We start from the raw sequence: 22,014 nt of genomic DNA on the forward strand, positions 1-22,014 counted from the left end.
AGTTAACTCAGCCTAACTGTGGAGGAGGTAGTATAGAGTGGTTTAAAAAGGATCAGCAGATGAGATAACAGCAAAATGGAGCTAGAATGATGAGTAGGAGTCAGCAGAGTGGATGGACTGTGGGGAGAAGGCAAGGGATGATTCCGTGACAAGGGGACTACTTTAAAAAAACATGTAAATGAGCTGTAGTGTGTTAACATATTTGGATAGCAAGTTGGGTTCGTACGTTCTTCTTAGGTTGTATTTATGCTGAAAACAGCTAGCAATTGAGGATTTTAAGTAGATCAAAGGGACACTAAAAGGCACACTGAAAGAAGAGTGGAGAAATACATAGGAGACTAAGTAACTTGGAGGAAGTTAGACGTGTACATGTAGAATTCCTTGTAAGAAATTATGAGCGTTTAAACCAATGTAGTAGCAGTCAGGATGAGGAGAAAAAAATAATCAGCAGGATTTTTTCTTCTGGTTGTTTCTATTCTGCCTTATTTCATGAAAAAATTAGGGCTTCCCTGGTGGCGCAGTGGTTGAGAGTCCGCCTGCCGATGCAGGGGACACGGGTTCGTGCCCCGGTCCGGGAAGATCCCATATGCCGCTGAGCGGCTGGGCCCGTGAGCCATGGCCGCTGAGCCTGTGCGTCCGGAGCCTGTGCTCCGCAACGGGAGAGGCCACACAGTGAGAGGCCCGCATACCGCAAAAAAAAAAAAAAAAAAAAAAAAATTAAAGTAGCTTTTAGGGATATATAAAATGCAGCAGAAAAACATGGTAGCTCATAGGATTATATTACCATCAAAGGGATTAGTGATTGATCAATTAGGTCTAGGAAGAGGGAGAAAGAGAGGATAGTGCCTTGGATTTTTTGCTTGGGAAATAGACATATGCAATTCTTCTTTACTGAAATAGGAAATAACATGGGGAAATTAGCTTACCTAGAGAGAAGGTAAGTTCATTTTTATAAATGTTAAATTTGAGGTACCCATGAATCTTCCAGATGGGTTACATTAGAATGAGAGTTGGATATTTTTGTTTAAAATTCAGGAGAATGATTTGAGAGACATTAGCAAACAAATAGCATAGTAGCAAATACTTGTTTAAAAAATTCTAAATAGAAACTATCCCAAAGTTCAGTGGTTTATAACAAGTACTTAATTTTTGATCCTGGGTCTGTGGATTAGATGTGGCTCTGCTGGGCTCGATTGCACTATCTTCAGGCTGCAGTTCGTCTCAGTACTGCTTCATGTGTCTCCTTACCCTGGGTTAGAAATTTCTCAAGAGATGTTCTTTTCACAGTTGATGATGGCAAAACGCTAAAAGAGCTAGCAAAAGCTCAGGGTGCACCCAGCAAATTGCCCTTATGCCCATAATCAGTCGACCAAAACAAATCACATGGCTAAGTCCACCATCAAAAGGGCCAGGAAGGTATAATGTGCCCTCTGTAGAGGGACCTATAGAAAAGGTAGGAAGCATTCTGAAGAAAAAAATACAATCTCCCATAGGTAGTGTTTGGATTAGTAGGGTTGGATGACATCACTCAGTGAGAGTAGGTAAAAAGGGGATGATGATAGCACCCTCAGATACACTAATGTTTGAGGAATAACCCCAAAATGACAATGAAGGAAGGATGGAACACAATCAGGAAAATAGAGGGTCCCTAAGGTCAAAGAAGGGGAGCTTCAATGAGGAAAACATTATCTCATCCAGTGCAGAATTCAAATCAGGATTGAAAGTGTCTTTTGGATAGCAGTTTAGAGTTCATTAATGAGACCAGTTTCTGGATAATGGAGGCAGAGACAAATTGTAATAAATTGAGAAGTGGATGGAAATGAGGAGGTGGAGATCACTATAAAACTACCCTTTCGAAAACCTCTAAGTGAAGGAAGAAAGGTTTGGGGGTCTGAAGGTGGTAAACGAGCAGTGTTTATGAAAGTGATATTCCTCTAAAACCTCTTATAAATTTAGATCAGTTGAAAATGGTTCCTTATTTGAAAATGATAAATCAATAAACCCTACACTTCGATGACTATACCTTGAAATCTACTTAAAATGTTAGCTCTATATAACCCAGTTGATTTATTGCGATTATTATAAAATTTAGTCAATAAAAGTTTTATTCCTGTATGCCAGATGTTATTAGATATAGATGCACTAAAACCTAGTTCTGAAATTCAAGAAAATTTCCAGACGAAAGACCTCCGTGTCTAGAGTTACGGTTGCAAAAGCTGTGTGTATGCCCATCGGTTCACCTGAGAAATTCTTAATGTACATATGAAGCTTAAAAATCATTTGATTTACTCCAAATACTCATTTTCCAGATTGATTCCAAGGAATGAGAATTTGATTGAATGGATCAATTTTGTGGATTTTCATTGCTATAAATTTATTATTTCACATCTGATGTTTGTGGCTTTAAAATGTAGAAGTATCAACAAAGATTGCTGCTCTCTCTGGTAGAAAGCCATCAAGATAAGCAGAGAAATGTGTGGAAAAGGACAGAGGAAAGAGTTTTTGTATTTCAAATAAGATCTGAAAGGATGTGTTGAGAAAAATTATGCATACACATATTTAAAAGTCAAGGCAATTGGAACCATTGCTTAGCTAAAAAGCCTCCCAGGTGGTGATATTTATAGAAATTACTCAGTTTTTATACCTCTCGCAGCACTCTCATTCATCACTCCTCAGAAGCATCTAAATAGGCTTTTTCCCTTCTAAACCTTTGATACCCTATTTTATCCATTGTTACCTACATCTGCCCATTCATCAAATTCTTACAGAATGATAGGTAGTTGAAGATTATATATCCTTAGGGTAGCTTCAGTTCAGTTTCTAACATTATCTCTTCTTTACCAAAGGGCATCAGACTATCAGCAAACAATTTTTAATACTGAAATAGCTAACAAGTTGTCCTGATTTTTAATGCTATATCTTTATAATTTATCTGCACATTGACACAGAATAAAAGCTTTGGTTTAGGGCCTCTCTCTTTTGTACTCCCATTGCATCTTTATATGCATATCTGTTTTAACATTTATTGAATATCATTTATTTTCATGTCTTTTTTTACTCTGAGAGTGATTGGGTTATTCATCCATGACCCTAATATTGTTATATGACTTGGTGGGTAATTAATAATTTTTGAATAAATGGACAAGTGAACAGATGTAAGTATACTGATGTTGAAACAACAGTAGGATCAATATAATTGTCCTTTCATTTTTACCTTTTGGTTTTCATAGAATTACACATTAATAGGGAAAGTTGGATTAAGAACATGTGATTATTTTTCTCTTGCAAGAAGAAATAGCAAGAAAATATATGTAACGTTGTTGTAATTGACAGGAGCATAAATCTATGAATGTTTTGTAAGCTCAATGGAACTGTCTGTTATTGAATATCAGTTTTTGCATTGTTCCAGTATGAGGATGTCAGTAAAATTGAAGCTCCTCTTTTCATAATTCGTTGTAACTAGCAGAGAAGGACCTCTTACGGAATGGAGTGAAAAGGGAAGGGAAGGTCTATACAGAGGACACCATGACTGTAAATCTTAGGGAAAAGTAGTCGTACAGAGTTCTTCATAGTAAATAAAGTGGTACCATGTAGGCCAAAACTTAAAAATGCTCTTTTTAATTATTTTAAATTATTTTTAAATTTTATGAAAGAGAAATGGGTGTATTGACTTTTGTCTAGAACTCTGTTCAACCCCCTTGACAATCGGAGGTGAGGCTGATGAGGAAACACACAGTGGTGCCTTTTGGTGAGCTGCAGAAAAAAATTCTGAAGGGGGAAAGCCAGAATGCATCTACTGAGTTTTGTCACTGAAGGAGAAGTAAAGATGGAAAAACAAACAAAAAAACACCACCTCACTAAGGCTTTCACTACAGATGCAAGAGAGAAGTGTCCTTGTATTTTCTGTCTGATTATGGCAGTCAGGATTGAGTGGAGGAAGTGCAAAAACATGGAGAGAGGAAGGGAGATAACTTTTGCAGTTTAGAAATAACCTTGTAAAGAGCACAGATCTGGTTTCATTCCAAAAAAGGAATCTAAAATTTGAGTTTTTAAAAAACCTCAGTCATAGCATAAACTATCTCATACGATACTTACATGAACCTAAGAGAAACCCTACTAGCCTGAAGCAGTGTCCCGTTCTACTCAATATGAACTGCCTACCATTAACTGTGCCAGAAAGAACTTTATTAAAAAAGATGAATAGTAAACAAAAAGGAATCTGCTTAAGAGGAATAACAGAAACAATTAACAAATGAAGAACACTCATAAAAAAAGTTTTCATGAACCAGATGAAAATTGTGTTCAAATATACAGCTGTGGATTAGAGAAACTTAAGCTTTCAGCCTTCGAGTAAGGGTTCAAAGACAAGTGAGAGGTTAATGGAGAAATAGGTGACAATAGAACATGAAATGAGCATCAAACCGTCAACTGAAGGACCAAGACTAATGTAAACCTATTCAACTGAAGGACTGAGCAATTACAGTTTCAGAATAAAAAATAAATATTGAAAATCATGAAAAAGTAAAAATGATAGTACCGATATACTCTGCGAATAGAACCGGAAAGAAAGGGGACAGAAGTGATGTTAGTATGAAGATTGATTTACCCTTTTAAAACTATGGGTCAAAAGTTATCACTGTAAACTTGAAAAAATCAGCAATAGGATATAAGTATATTTAAATGCATAAGGGGAAACACTGGAAATACTAAGAAAAATAAGCAAAGGAGATAAAATGTAGTGGTAGAGGGAAAGAAAGTCTTGTGGAGAGAAAAGAGTAGAAATATCTATGAGGGTAATCACAAGACAACTCCTCAGTCATCTGCCTGATTACTTTCATATCCACTACTGTCCTGTTCTTCTCTGTATCACAGGAACTGACCTCTGAAAAATATGTTTTCTAGGCTTCTGCCTTTGGCAGCGTGTTCTCTGGCTTCTACCATTGCCAAGTTCCCAACTTGCCAATAGCAGAATCCAAAACATTGTTCCACGAGATGAGTGGCAGCTAGCTACCTTGTAGAAGATTGGATATCCTTTCTTCATTAAGGTGAAGGATTTGTTCTCATTGGAATATATACCTATTCGATATGCACTTACTTGTATTGATGTTAGAAGCCTGCAGTGCTTCTCCCATCACCACCACTACTGGATTTACAGAATGTCTTAGAAGCAATCAGTCTCCCACATGCTTCTGCCCATATGAATTATTGGTCTTATCACAGACCTCCGATCTAGAAGCATGTGCCTTACAGAAGTGTGGAATCGCTCACTGAAGCTTATGTTACAGTTTGGGCTGGGAGACAACTTCCTGAAGTTGGGTGCTGTCCTATATAGAAAATATGAACTTTAACCTATTGACCAAAATGCACATATCCAGGAACTGAGGGGTAGAAGTGGAAGTGGCCATCTCTTGTGTCACCTAATTACCCAGTTACAGAATTTTTGTCTTCTGTACTCTAACTCTGCTCTTTGCTGCTTTCCCAATCATGATTTTCAAAGAAGAATGCTTATATCGGGGGACATATCGATGGCTTTGTTGAATTTGGAAGTTGAAAATGCCATCTGGACTATGTTTTGACCTCAAGAAATTCGGCAGTGTGTCTCTTGGTTGCATGTTGAATAGCTGAAAGTAGACTTCAGCAACCTAATAAAAGCAGGGCCATTAAGGAATCAGACACTTCAAGAAGATGTAATAGAAGAAAGAGACTTACTTACAAAAAAAATTTGTTTAAAAGATACAAGAATAAATCTAACAACAAACTGACAAGTTCTCTATGAAGGATTCTGAAATGCTGTTGAAGAACACAAAAGGTGACTTGGAAAAAATGCTTTGGATAAGATAGACTCATTATCATCATAATAAATATTGTCTAAAGTAATATATAAATTATCAAAATTGCAACATCCCAATAAAGGTAACAGAATTTCTGAAGAGCTAGAGAAGCTGATTATAAAATTTATATATTAAAAAGAGAAGTAAGAATGCCAGAAAATTGGGGTCAGGCAGGGGAAGTAATTAATTAGTCTACTCATAACAGTCATTAAAATATAAAGCCAGGGCTTCCCTGGTGGCACAGTGGTTGAGAGTCCGCCTGCCGATGCAGGGGACACGGGTTCGTGCCCCGGTCGGGGAAGATCCCACCTGCCGCGGAGCAGCTGGGCCCGTGAGCCATGGCCGCTGAGCCTGCGCGTCCGGAGCCTGTGCTCCGCAACGGGAGAGGCCACAACAGTGAGAGGCCCGCATACCGCAAAAAAAAAAGTAAAAATAAAAATAAAATAAAGCCACAGTAACTAAAATGAGATAATTGCACACAAATAGAAAGTAAAAATCAATAGAGTGCAAAAATATGGCCACATACATACACAAATTTAGTAAATAACGATTTCATATTTCATATTCCTCCTTGGCCTGCTCCGGATCCTGCTGCAGTTTCTTGGGCGGCCGCAGCCACTAGGACCGAGGTGGTCCTGCCTTCCCCGATGCAGCTGGGATGCTTGGTGCAAGTGACCGCGGCCCCGCAGCACCCACAGATCCCTGTGGACCCAGAGGCAGACAGACGGGAGGGGAGGCTGGGCTGGGAGAACCCCGTTCCCCCCTTCCCCCCCCCCACCCCGCGTTTTCAGCAGGGCAGAAAGTCCTGTGCTTGTGCCCACAACGGCTTTAGAAAATTGCCTCATTTAACCTTTCCAAAGATGTTATCCAAGCTGCAAAGTCTTGGAAGACCTTTTAAGTCACGATACCAAAGAGCTTTAGTCTGCATTAAATGTCCAGACTAAATAAAATGCCAAAATTTCACTTTTAAAAGCAAGCACAAGGGCTAAGTGCAACCTAAGCATGTTTGTAAAAAAAAAGGAATATAGTTTTATTTAAATTAATAAAATAAATTACCAAAAAACCTAGTTAAATTACATTTAATGTTGAAATAGTGAATACTTTCCCTCCAAAATCAGGAAAAAGGTACAGGTACAGATGTTGCCTCTTACTATTACTACTCAGCATTGTACTTATGATCCTAGCCCGTGCAATATGTCATGCAAAGGAAATAAAAGTCATATATATTAGAAAGAAGTAAAACTGTATTTATCTGGAAACTACATGTGCAGGTATATAGGTAACTTGAAGGAATCCACAGTGACCTATGAAAACCAAGGTGACTTTAGCAACTCTATTTCTATATGCTATCAACATATAACTGGAAAAGAAAAATTTTAAATACCAGTTGTAATAGCATCCAAACACAAGAAATACTTGAGGTAAATGCAACAAAGACTGTACAAGACCTATTAATGGAAAACCACAAAATACAGAAGTTATTAACTTGAAGCGATTTTAATAAATATATAAACATACCATGGTTATAGATTGGCAATACCAATATTAAGATGTCTATTCTCAAATTGATATACAGTATCAATGTAATTTTACCCCAAATCTTTACAGTGTTGTTTTTTTTTTTTTTAAAGAAAATGGCAAGCTATTCTAAAATATGTATTTTAGAATATACTGGAATAGCCAGAACATATTTGAAAAAGGAAAACAATAGGAAGACTTAGGCTGTTTCAAGGCTTAGTATAAAGCTATAGTAATCAAGATAGCATAGCACTTGTGAAAGGATTGATATATAGGTCAATGGAATTGAACAGAGTCTAGCAATAGGCCCACAAATACATGGAAAATGTATTTTTAATAAAGGTGCCCCGGTAATTCTATGGGGAAAATAGTCTGCAAGAAATGGTGCTGGAACAATTAGGTATTTATGGGCAAAAGACAACGTCTTCCCCTAACTCAAAACATGGATATTATTTAAAAAGAGATTGTAGACCTAAATGTAAAACCTAAAATTACAAAGCAAAGCATAGAAAAATTTCGGGAATTTGGAGATGCAGATCTTTTTTGGATATGACACAAAGAACAGAACACAAAAGAAAAATATTGGTTAATCAGATTTCATTAATATTGAAAACTTAACATTTGGTCTTTAAAGTGTTAGGGAAATAAAAAGACAAGTCAGACTGGGTGAAAGTTGTGTGTGTATGTGTGCTGACAAAAAGCTTGCATTCAAAATATATAAAGAATTCTTAAACCTCAATAAAATAAAGACAACCCAATAGAAAATTTTGAGCAACATCCCCATAAAATATATTACTGGAAAATAAGCATATTAAAAGATATTCAACATATTTATTTATTGAACATCTCAAAGTAAAACCACAATGAGATGCCACTACACATCACCTTGAACAGCTAAAGGTAAAAGACTGACATAACATCAGGCAACCAGAACTCATATATTGCTGGATGGAGAGTAAAGTTTTCCAACCACTTTGGAAATCAGTTTGGTATTATTTTTAAAGATTAAACAGTATCATATAAAGAAATGAAAACATAAAAACAATGGTCACATGAAGGCTTGTAAATAAATTTATTTATATTGGCCCAAAACTGGAAGCAACCCAAATCAAGTGTCCATCAGTTGATGAAATGATGAACAAATTTTGTATATTTACACAGTATACTACTACTCAGGAATAAAGAAGACTACACTATAGATACAATATAGACAAACTCTAAAAGGTGATGCTAAGCAAAAGAAGCCAGGTAATGAGTATATACTATGCATTAATATAGAGTGTTTTAGAACAAGAAAACTAATCTGTAGTTATAGAAATCAGATCATGGTTACTTGGGAAGATGAAGAGGAGAGGAATGATGAAAAGGGAATGAGAATACTATTTAGGTATTTAGTTGACAGAAACATTCTATATCACATGGTACAACACAACTGTACACTTAAAGTGGGTGAATTTTATTGCATGTAAATTATGCTTCAATGCAGCTGAAATAAACAATATAATAGTCAAAAGGCGAATGACAGCATGGAAAATTTGTATTGTGTGTTTCAGATCTAATTCTCAATTGTTTATAATGTAAGAAAATTAATACAATTTTAAGAATTTTAATAACCTATAGAAAAATAGGCAAAGACTAGACAGAAAAACAAAGATAACATAAAAGACATTTTCAAGACGCTTTTAAGGAGAGTGTAAATTAAAATAAGGCGACAGCATTTTCACCTAAATACTTTCTGGACATCAAAACATTTGATTATACCGCTGGTGAAGTTTAAGGAAATGTCTTTCCATATATTTTTTTGTTGGATGGCATTTTGATGAATTCTATCAAAAGAGCCATGACCCTTGAATTAGAAATTCTGCATCTAGGACTATTGTTACTAATAAACTCACATATGTCCAAGTTGATTTACATACAGGAATATTCATTGCAGTGTTGTTTGTAATCTCATAATAATGGGAATAACAATGTCTACAATACATAGCAGGCTAAATAAATTATGTAAAATTCATGCTGTGGACTGCTGCAGAGCCATTACACAGAATGAAACAACTTTTCGTGAACTAGTGGGAAGGAGCTTCCAGATCTTGAATAAATGGTTAAGGGACAAAACAAGGTGCAGGACTATATACACACACAAATGTGCACATAACTACCTAACTGTATATGCTAGGGGGCAATTTTAGATAGAAAAGCTGAATGCTGCTTTTATTTTGACATTGACATGATTTGCTCAAATCATGATGACAAACTGACTTTTTCCAAGTGTTTTGAGTTAGGGGGAAAATCCCATTTTCTAGAAGAATTATACTTGCAACCTTAATTAATCTTTAACATTCAGTAATTGATCCTGTTCACCCTTCAGTATGCTTGACTATCAGAACAAGACATAAATAAAGACTGTATCATTAGCCATCACACATCACCATTATACCATACTCAGGGGCATTTTTCCTGGATTCAGTGAGCCTTTTGATCGTTTGAGAGTCCAGTCTTGTTAAATCCCTGCCGCTTCTTGCAATGACTTTCAATTAATAAGGTCATTTTGTGGCCTGATATGGTAGTCCAATCAACTGATATCTGTTGTGTGAGCCAAGCATTGTAATTTATCTCTGAAAAGAGATTTTGATTGTGCCAAAGAAGGAAATGAACTGAAAAATTGTGACTTTTTAGACTACTATCCAGATTTTAGGTGCTGGATTTTCTTAAATGATTTGCTGAAAGTATAAATGTGCAAAATGCTTGAATAACTTTTTAGTGAATGCTGTTGAAGTGATGTGTTTGTATTAAGAGCAAAGGGAAAGTCAGATTAGTGGGAAAAGAAAAATAAATTTGAGAGATGTAATACAATATCAGTTACAGCTATTTTTTCTACCTATTTCTGTGACTCCAAAGATTAGATCAAAATTTCATAGATAAATTATACAGAAATATATTTAAAACTGGCAAAGGTTCTGGGTCCTCATTGTTGCCATAAGATTTAATTATGCCAAAATATATTTTTGGTGAGGATACATCATAGTGGCATAACTTTTTCTATTCCAGTTCCCTAAGCTATATAGTGGTAGTTGAATAAAAGTGAAAGGCAAATTAATTTAGTTAGAAATTCTTAAAAGAAACAGAGGCAATATTTTATTCATCTGAGTTTTACAGTAAAAAGAAAATGAAGTGTTATTCTAAAAGGTACGATCGATATTTTTTTTTTGCGGTACGCGGGCCTCTCACTATCGTGGCCTCTCCCGTTGCGGAGCACAGGCTCCGGACGCGCAGGCTCAGCGGCCATGGCTCACGGGCCCAGCCGCTCCGCGGCATGTGGGATCCTCCCGGGCGGGGGCACGAACCCGTGTCCCCTGCATCGGCAGGCGGACTCTCAACCACTGCGCCACCAGGGAAGCCCGCTACAATCAATATTTAATCTTCTCCTTGAGTTTCACAATGCAGTTCCTTAAGAAGCAGGTTATAGGCCTAGTAAGGAAGAGAGAAAAGGAAAGAAAATATAAATGTGGCGTTAATGTGTGTGTGTGTGGTGGTGGTGAGGTGCTCAAATTGTGAGACAGACTCAGACAAATTAAGAAGTCAGGAAGCAAGACTGTGGAAGCACATTCCCAGAATTAAAGAGAATGACTGAAGAGGGAGTGGATAAATGAAGAGAAGGCAAGTCAGGCAGATAATTATGAGATAGAGACTGCAGAGGTTCCAAAGTGTTAGGTAAATTACTCTCGTCAACTGTCTCCCTGGGACTGTGACTTCAGGCTGTCATTACTTCTTACATCTTACTACTACTGCTATTAAACACTCTCAGATTTCATTTGCTCTTCAGCTCAAGGAGTTCCCCAGGTGAAACGTTTTTCTGTGACCTCTGGGGGTGTGACCACAGCAATTTTAACAGAATGACAGCCCGGTCTGACCTTCAGACCGGAAATTCCTGCACCTGCTCTCATTTTGCATGTTTCTTTTCCACTAGCTGAAAAGTAAGGTATTTTCCCCCCTTTACATTATAAAAGGCGTGAGTAGAAGGGGTGTTATGGGTTGTGAAAGGAAAAAGCTCAGCTTGTTACTGCCCAAGATCTTTGAAGCACAGTAAAACATATTTTTTCTCTTATAGATTTATCTCTTTAAAACCACTTTCACGGGGAATACATTTTAGTGAAAAAAATTAAGCTATGCCTGTTAAAAGGCAGTTATAACATTGTCTTATTATGTTTTAAACTTTAAAAATGATTTCTATTATTGATTATATAAATACAACATAGTAAGATACAACTTTAAAAGTGATTTCTATTCCTTATGTAAATATGACATAGTAAGATTCAACAATTGGAGGATTGTGACATTTTGAGTTAAGTAGGAAAGGTTTATTTTGCATATGTACTGTCTACATTTTTATTAATTAAAAATTATTTTTAGAAAATGCTTTGCTTGTATATTTCACAATATAGTATATTTCACAATAATATAGTATATTTCACAGTATAGTATATTTCACAATAATATTGTAGTCTAGACTGTAGACAAATCAAACTTCCAGACCAATTCACTCCTCCTGTTGAACTACTTTCTGAAAACCTAAAAAAACTTTCTCTTTGAACATTCATTCTGATATAATCATTCCTATGAAAACTAGAGTATTTCTTGAGATAGCTTAAGTCTAATCTTCCACTACTTGGTATAATTTAATTTTATGGTTTGCATTTAGAAGTATTTTCTGTTAAAAAAAATAATAGATTGAATCCTATGAAACTGACATTTCTGAAAAATAAAAACTTTTTAAAAATGTCAGTATCGTATGGTCCATTTGTCTATAAAATTATGTTTTGGGCTACATTCAGACATTCTAGAGGACAATAGTTATTCTTAAGTACAATCATAAAAAATTACAATAGATTTTCTGTAGACTAATATTTGTATTATTATTTCATATCTAACCCAACTACCCGTGAATAATTTGCTACCATCTAGTTGTGAAATACTTGATCTTAGAACATTTCTCAAGGATAGCATTTAAAATTTGGAGAAAGGCACAGAAATTTTGTTTTGTATCTGAGAACTATTTCTTGATTCTTGCTCTTTTCCTTTCCACATTTTTCTATTTCTTGATATATTCAGCGATTTAAATACTTCAAAATCAAATCATTAGAACTTATGAAATGCACAGATTGATTTCAGGCTTCTATCTATTATATACCTTCCCTTACACCATTAGTGTTTGTATAGCTTTATGCTAAGATAAATCCAAATGAATTATTGTTCTGTAGAACACTCTTTATGAATTTTTAAACCTTGCTAATATACACCTGAGAGACATTACGATTTTTCTGAGATGTGATTCAAACCAAACCAAATGAAAGCAACTTGTTTATCAAGTGTCTTTTTAAAAATGCTGCTTTAGATAATTAGCTATAAGGTTGGGACAGATGAATCAAATGCTTATCAAATTACATCTAAAGACAATCATCAACATGCATCACAATTGCTAAAACATTTTTGTAGCGTCACAAAAGCCAGAGTTGGAAGACAGAGAATTTAATTTCTCATACTTTTCTCTACCCAAATAGTAGATAGTGGTCTTCAAATGTAAAATCACAAAAGACAACAAAATGGATTTTGATAATCTGTCTGGCTGCTTTACTTGAAACCTCAGATTTTCTAGTTTCCCACATTCCGTTTGTCATGTGATTGACAACCATGTGTACACTACTCAACTGATTGATAGTCAACCATCAGGAAGACAGTAGGTGCAACTGAGCTTTAGTAAGAGGAACGAAGGGCACAGATTATTCTAGCTGGTTTCCATTAATTTTAGCACCATTTTCTCTTTCATTTGAACTGTTAAATGTATATGAATTGTTAACAAATGCACCTTAAGTAAAGGCATTTAATCCTTTTTTCCAGTTTGTTCCCGTTGTTTAACAACATATTTCCATAATTTAAAAGATAAAGATAGATGATAAAAATAAGCAAGAGAGTATATCAAGTGAAAATTAATTTACTTTTTTAACATATTCTAAATCGGCTATACCAACACGTTCCAGTCAGACCTCACTGAAAAGAAAATATATTCATTTCTTTTGATTCTAACCCCAAATAACTATTTACACTATGCATCTGATACTACATGATTATGAGAAATAATGTGTATATGTGATATAATTGATGCTATAAGCTTAGAATTTTCTTCATCATTCTGACATGGCCCATTCTTTTGGAATGCTCTCATATGACTTTGGGTAGATGGAGATAGTGAATAGGAAAAAGTGCTTCTTTTTCTAACGTGGACAGTGAATAAGGATTCAGTTCAGTAAAACCCACTGTGATTGTGCGTGTGTGCGCTCATACGCGCATTTACTCTATTTTCAAATGAATTTTCAAAAGATAAATGACGGCATCACATCTACAATCCTGTGACCCTGTATCATTTACTATAGTTGCTATTTTGTTTTAGAGAATGGCAGGTAATCTTAGTGCCTTCGAGTCTGGATAGCACAAGTAGGTCCAATTCCTCTGCCAGTTTTGGTCAACTGCTAGTGGCTATTGGTTGTGTTGAGAAGAATTCTCAAAACCAGGCTGGTGCCTCAGGATTCTGTGTGGAAATGTGGAAATGTTGCTTGGAAATGTGTGCTATATGTGTGAGATTGGTGGTACCCTTACTGTCTTATTTGATATTTCTGAGCTAACACAATTTTTTATTTTACATCTGAGAAAACAGGGTGGGAAAGAGGAATGACATTTATTGACCATGTATTATGTTCCAGGTCAGACACTCTGCTAAGCATGTTATAGCTTTTATTTTATTTACTCCTGATAGAAACTTCATGGTGGCATAATCTCCACTTTACAGATGAGGCAATTGAATCTCATAGAGGTTAAGTTATGTGCTTAGGACACAAAAGTAAAGTCAGGACTTACGTTCAACAGGGATAACTCCATATCTCCCACTCAGAACCATTTCACTGTGCTATCATTACTTTTTCCAGGTCAATAGTATCAGATTTAGAACCCTATTTTTGGATTAGGATCTAGAGGGGTTTTTTCCATATTAATTTTTAGTGATCACAAAGGATTTGTAAATAAAATATGAAGGGATACTTCTTCTTATTATTATTTTTTCATTAGAAGTACAGTTCTCTGCAAAAATAGAGCCATGGACTTTTCCTGATGAAAGGGACTTAAACTACCCCAACCATCCTTTTTATGCTCAAGCCCTCCCTCCACTATCACTATTAAAAAGCCATGTAGCCTGTGATTAAACAACTGTACTAATTCCAAACCCACCAAAAATCAAAGAAATGATATTTTTACATACCTATTCATTATATTATTTTGAATAATTTGCTATATTAGTTCTGCCAATTACTTCTAATTCCTAGGGATATGTAAACATGGCAAAAAACATTCAGAGATGCTATTTCATGGAAAGAGCTTTACTTGGGCTATCAGGTAACTTCTAGTCCAGATTTTACTACTTGTCAATTTTGAACCTTATAAATAGATTGTACACTTAACCTAAAGTTCTAATTTCTAAAAGATATTTAATATATACAACCACTACTCCAGTCTGTTCAATTCAGTAAATATTATTGGAGGTCTTTTGTGTGATGGGTATTGTAGAGGGTTGTGATACCAAGAAGAATAAACTAGAATCTTTGTTGGTATGGGAAACAAATATTTATCTATCTATTTATCTATCTAGTGGTTCATAGTTATTTAGATAACAGTGTTGATAAAGTTTAATTTTTATATAATGTGATAAAGATGTTTACAGTGATAAGGGGACATGGAGGAGAAACAAAACCTTTAGTATGCTTCTGAGCCTCGTCTAAGAATAAGTGCTTATGTGCTTTAAGAACAAAACTGCAAAAATGTAAGTAAAATGTTATAATTATTATCATTACCCTGTATATGCTTCTTAGTCTCTTAGCCCCAGAAAACAGCAGAAATTCAAGAGGTCTTAAAAACAAGAGATTAATTATTTTAAGAACTTGGAGGTTATTTTAGTAAGAGTCACAGTTAACAGAATTACCTTTTAAAAATACTCTAAAAAGGTTACTTGTGCCTGATAAAATTATGGGGCTTTGACTGGTGACTGCAATGGAGCCATCACTCTAGACTAGAGAATTCACACCTTCCGGAAGGTAGAGCCTTTAACATATTGATATAATACCATAGAATTGTTTCTCTATAATATGAAACAAACAACACATAAATAAAACAGAAAGCAAATTGTGAAGTAAGAAATTTGTACAAATTCTATTATTCCCTGAAAACACATTTAAGTGCAAGGTAGGAACCAGTAGTAATACTCTGAATCTCTGGCTGAAAGGGACTAAGTTCAGAAGTAATATTTACCGTTGGGGCAAACGGCAATCTAGTGTCAAATGTATTTCATTTTATTTTCTTCAACAAAAACTCTGATGTTTGTATAAAATGTTTGCACTTTATTTCTTTCCTGAGTGTAATTCCTATTTAAATAAACACCTGTTTATCATGATATATAGCAAGTGTTTCTGCAAACTCGAATTAGAATGGACAGATCTGAACACGTATTACAAACAAAGTGGTAGATTCATCAATTTGTGTTTACTTAACTGATTCTCTGTGACAAAACATATGGCAAAGTATCCATCTCTGGTTAGGAAACTTTGGCCATGAGATCACATATGTGCTTTTCATGGATGTATCATTCATTTAGTCAACCATACAACAAATATTTTTTGAGCGGTGACATTGTGTATGGCCCTTGTAAGGTATAGGGATACAGTAGTGGGGAGGAAAGCTGACATGGCCTCTGTCTTTGTAGAACTTAATTCCAGTGGGAGGGATCTAAATTTAGCTAATAAATAGGCATATGACTACAAGTTTTGATATATAGGAAAAGAATATGAGCCATGAGAGAGTATAATAATAGGGGATCTGCTTTAAATTGGGTGGTCACAGAAGGCCTTTATGAAAATTGCTATTTAATGTGAGATCTGTTGGATAGAGAGAAGCTAACAATGCAGAATGGAAGGTGAAAATGGATTTGGTCAATGTACATTGTATAATGGGCAGAGGCATTTGCAAAATTCCTAAGACAAGGAAAAGAATATTGATTTTGAGTAATTGGAAGATGGTTAGCATGGTTGGGAACCAGTGCAAGGAAGCAGGAACGAGACAGACGTGTCTGGAGCCAAGTAACCCAGGGCCCTGTTAGCTATGGCCAGGAGTTGGCATTGTGTTGCCACAGAACATGTTGAAATCTCCAGGCCCCCTGTAGATTGATTGAACTACATTAATTGAACTCATTCAATCATTTGTGTGCCTTATACCATACTTTAAAAACGTGCACTCTTTCATTTATTCGTTCATTCATTTTCTGAGTGCCAAACTTAAATATCAAGAATCAAAGAATTCATAAGATAGGTCTCTCCGCATCCTTCATAAGACCATTAGCAAATAGGGTAGGCAGATTTTTAAAAAGACAAATTATATCATACTATAAATCGCATTAATAATAAAACTGAAAGTGCAATGTCTTGTTAAACAAAGTATTTAGGCCTTCAGGGACGGAATCCAGAGAGTTAGGAAAAGTTTTTTAGAAAAGAGGTTGTGTACCCTGGATGCCCTGAAGAGCTGGTAGACATATACCAAGTAAGTCAGGCATTCTAATCAGAGGGCCCGGCACTGGGGAGTTTGTTTCAGGGATGCATCTGGCATGTGCTGCGCAAGGAGGAAATGAGGCCCAAGAGATAGACTGGACACAACATATCAACATGTTTTAATACCACATTCAATGTTTTAACAAGTAATCTATTAGACCAAAGACTTTTCAAGTGGGAACATGACTCAATAAGGGGGTGGATTTTAGGATGACGTTTTTAGGTTTTTCGGAGAATTGCTCTGGCCTCTATCCCAGGCCACCATTTAGCTCCTACCAGTCTCTGGGATGTTCCTTTCTTGTGTCTTTGGAGATTTTAGTGGCACTCATTCTTTGTCATGAATATCATCCTTATGAGATCCCTAAGCAGTCACAAACCTAAATTCATTATAGACACTTGATATATGTTAATTGCTTCCTGTGTTAGTGTCCTATGGCTGCTGTAGTAAATCACCACAAACTTGGTGACAGTAAGAAAATTATGTTCTTACAGTTCTAAAGTTCAGAAGTCTAAAATCAAGGAGTTGGCCAGGCTGTATTCCTTCTAGAAGCTTTGGGGGAGTATCAGTTTCCTTGCCTTTACCAGCTTCTAGGGGCCACCAGCATACATTTGCTTGTGGCCCCATCTTCCATCTTCAAAGCTCAGCACTCCAACATCTGCTTCCATGGTAACATCTCCTTTTTATGACTTTAATCACTTTAAATTACTTTGGCCCAAGTGAATAATCCAGGATAACCCCTTCATCTCAAGGTCTTTAACTTAAGCACATCTACAAAGTAGCCTTTACCATGTAAGGTAGCATATCCACAGGTTCCAGAAATGAGGATGTGGACATCTTCGGGGGCATTATTCAGCTGACCACAGTTCTGCAAATGTCATTGTCAAATTGTGGGTTCTGAACTCTTTGGATACCCAAAACTTGATTGAACATTTTTATCTTCTCAACAAAGTGGGGGATGTGATAGAGCTTTAGAGGTGCTGAGTAGGTGACAAAAGCTGTGTGATTTCACTTTACTTTTCTACCTAGTCGCGTTTTACTAAAGTGACATTGTCCCGCAGAAGGGAATAAGGGAGACTTTGAAATGCTGCCATGTGCAGAACCCTGTGATGCTGAGATCCAGTAGAGCTTTCAATCCCATCTTTCTTCCTGGGAAGGGAGTCTGTCACTCTGCAGGAAGCCTCTTTGAAGCAGCCTCAGCTTTGGGGTTGCTGAGTGCAGGGACTTCTCAAAGAAAACACTGCTCTATTCATTTCCTGTCAACGAGGAGTTCAAGTTCAAAAGATTGTGCTCTCTTTTCTTGAGTTTTCATATGTCTATTAATAGGACAGTGCCAAGGCTCTGACCAGGAGTTTATAGTAAATTCATGGAACTAATGAGAATGGAATTAGGTTACTATATTTTTCATCTCTGTGCAGTTATGAAGCAACACAGTGGAGACATAATGACCCCTTGTCTATTAGTGAGGTCTTATTCTTGAGGACACCAAAAAGCTTTTACAAACAGTAAGCCACTAATCTTCACACTTTAATTAGCAAGAATGTAGGAAAACTATTGCCTTATTTCAAAAAATGAAGGCTACGTCTATACAAGTGACCAAATCAAGCAGCCTGAGAATTTAGTCCTTTTTTTATGTTCATATGGGTGATCACTTAGTATCATGTCTGGAAAATGTTTGGAACAAAGAGAGAGTCAATGAGGAGGTTCAGCCTAGTTATCAAGTCACTGTAGCATGACCTGTGGGAGCCCAGGTACCTGGGCAAAGCAGTTGATACATTTGGAATAAATGAAGACTGCCACACTTGCTGAGTGTCTAAAGAAAGAGTTAAGGTCCAGAATCTAGGTGATTGAGTAGATAGCAAATATTTAGGAACAGTCAAGTGCCTTAGACCTTAGAGCATAGACATTTACCTCTTTCTAAATATACCTGTTAAATACAGGTGGTTTTGAAAAAGTGTATAAGGTGGTTCTGGATTTCCTAGTTAATGATTGAGAAAGGGCCAGAAGCTGAAGTGAATTTCTCAGGTTTACTGGGAGGTGAGTCAATTGATTTCCAAGTCTATAGTCATCTCGACTCACTGCCTTTTCCTAGTTTAATTTTAATTTTTACTACCAGCTTGTTAAAATTTGATCTGTTGTCTGTACAAGTACAATTCAGTGGACTGTTATTATTAATTTAAAGTGATGTCTATTGATTTAAGCCAGATCAACAATCAGGAATTTCAGATTTTCAATGTTTGTGGCAAATGTCTTTCAACTCTCAGAATTTAATCATGCTCCTCACTGAGGAAATAAAGTTTAATACTTTATTAGTTTAAAAAAAAGTTTTCTTTTTTTTTTTAACACTACAATATGTTTGGAAATCAGAATGCTTTTTTCCAGGAAGACAGTAAATGATGGTTAAGGTGACTGATCTGCTTTTTAAACTCACACTTGGCTTAGCTGTAAGCCTTTTGAGGTCCTTTGGGTTTTTAATGAATGAAGAGATGAGATGTGACGAGGTTCTGGTTTCCGGTATAAGTGAAAGTGGAGAGGGCACTGGGGTGTGGTGGGTTTACAAGTCAAGAGGGACCTAGAAATAATTTTCCATTCAATACTACTTTTCTTTCTTTAAGTAATAACCTCTAAGGGTCCAACACAAGCTGTGATAAGTGGGTTTACTCACCTTTGGTAGATGTTTTGTAGGCTATGGGGAAGCTGTTGGGCAATCTTAGTGCATTCCTTTTTCTTTTTCTCTTTCTATAAACCATGATTATAAGGTAATGGGACTTAGGCATTCTACACTTTCCTAGAAGTATACTTTTATTACGTCCTTTCTGGAGGGTTATTTTGAAACAATATATCAAGGTCTCAAAAATGTATATAATTTTCCTCTTCTAGCAGTTTTGTCTAAGGAAATAATCACAGACACATGCAAAGGTTTATGATCAAAGACGTTCTTTGTTGTTTTCTTAATGATAGTGAAAAATTATGAACAGTAAATAGGTTCACAATATGAATTGGTTAATTGCATTGTATCCATCTGGATCCAGTTAGGAGATAGATACACACAGGGGAGGTTTAAAATAGAATCATTAAACTCTACAAAGAGAGTAACATATATATATATGAAAGCATATATACACACATATATCTGACTGATGTAACAAATATATTTGGAGAAGGTATGGTTGAGCTCACTTCAAGCTCAACCATAGTAGAGAGAAGCTGGAGATTATCTGCCATCATTGGGCAAGCAGGAGGCAGCCGTCTAGATTGCAGGTAAGGAGTAGGCATTCAGCAGCTGGTAGCAGAAGTTTAGAGAGGTGGGAACACTTTGGGCTGCAGGAGAGCTGTGAGTGTTAGTAGAGGCTCAGCAGTCATTCCCTGAGGCATGGGTGGGCTGTACAAACCGTACAAAGGACTGCAGAGAAAACAGAAGGGCATGGGATTCCTCAGGCTGCAGGCATGCTGCTCAGGGAACGGCAGAGGAAATCATGGTGCTGATGTGGATGAGATACCGTTAGGGCAACGGTTGTTTCGGTCAAGTGAGCCATAGAAAGCTTATTTCCAGGCCAGGGCTGTAAGGCTGCCAAAGATTCTTGCATTCCGGGCCAGTGGCTACAGCAGAGTTTTACCTGATATCCTCACATCCATATTTCTGACACTTCCACCCTGTGCTACAGCTGGAAGATACTGGAGGGCCCCTTCCATGTGCAATTTCCCTCCAGCGCTCTGTACGGAGAGAGCTTAAAGTCATGCTCACATTAAAGGAGAAATACTTAAAGGAATTCCATCTGTTGTCACAGAATGTATTTTAAATGGTGAATTCAAAGGTGAGAGGTGATAAATTAATAAGTAGCATACACATGATGGTGAAAACATAAGATAGTATTTTGTAAAGGGAACACCCTTGGAATATATAGAATATACGTAGTGTATTCCTTTGCAGCAGAGGTTTGCTTAAATCCAGTATAAAAGTTGTGAGTTTCCTAGGCTCAGAATTTCTCTCCTATAACACAACTCACTCTGCGTTCACATTTCACCTGACTCTTTGAGTCACCCTAACAGATGGGTAAACAAATGCTACTCTGTGAGTACTAATGTACTTTGCCTTTAACCCAGCAGTCTCTTGTCTTTTGCAAGCAACCATAAAGATATGACAGACTAACTTGTTAAGTTGCAGGTAAAGTAAAATTTCAGACCACCGCTGTTCTTGACTCACATGAACTAACTAGCTAACTAACTAAATTAACTAGGATATTTTCTAGAGCTGGCAGGTGCTATTAAACAGATAAAATGGAAGAATAGCATTAGGGGCACTGCTTTAGTGATGTGGGTAAAGCAGACTGCTTTGAAGAGCCACCTCAAAATTGAGACATGAATAACGAGAAAGAAAATGTTGGAGTAAAATTTCAGTGAAGAGAGTTATTTAACAGGAGGAACATGTGCAAAGCCACTGAGGTGCTATCACCATCGGCCTGTTTGAAGGACAGCTGGAAGGCCAGTGTGATGGAGAGCAGTGGATGAGGAGTGAAAAGAGTTAGGGAGGTAAACAGCAGGACCAAATCCTGTAGTATCTGTAGGCCTTGATAACAAAACGGAAGCCAGGGGAGCGATGATCTGATTGTTTTACAAAGATTACTCTGCCTCTATAAACAGGTTGGAACAGAAGGATTAATGGTAGAGACAGGAAACCATTAGGAGAGGACCAACATAAGGACGGTTTGGTGATTGTGGCTTGGATCAGCATTCTATTATAACTAAGAAAACAAACAAAAATCCAGTAAAAAAAAAATCAGCATTTAAACATAAATAATGGATGACTTTCTAACATGCTCTGAAATATGTCATCCAAGGAGAAACAAAAATTTTTTTCATTCAGTGTTGAAAGGTGTTTGACTCCATGCTCAGAGATCAGAAGTGCTTCTGTGAAAGATGATCAATGAGAAATTCCAGTAAAGTCTTAATATGTTCATCCAGCATGGAAAATAGGTATGAAATATCTTGAAGAGCCTACGTATCTGTAGAAAATCTCAAAGGGACTTGC

This window comes from Phocoena phocoena, chromosome 9, assembly GCF_963924675.1.
Source record: "Phocoena phocoena chromosome 9, mPhoPho1.1, whole genome shotgun sequence".
Taxonomy (NCBI): domain Eukaryota; kingdom Metazoa; phylum Chordata; class Mammalia; order Artiodactyla; family Phocoenidae; genus Phocoena; species Phocoena phocoena.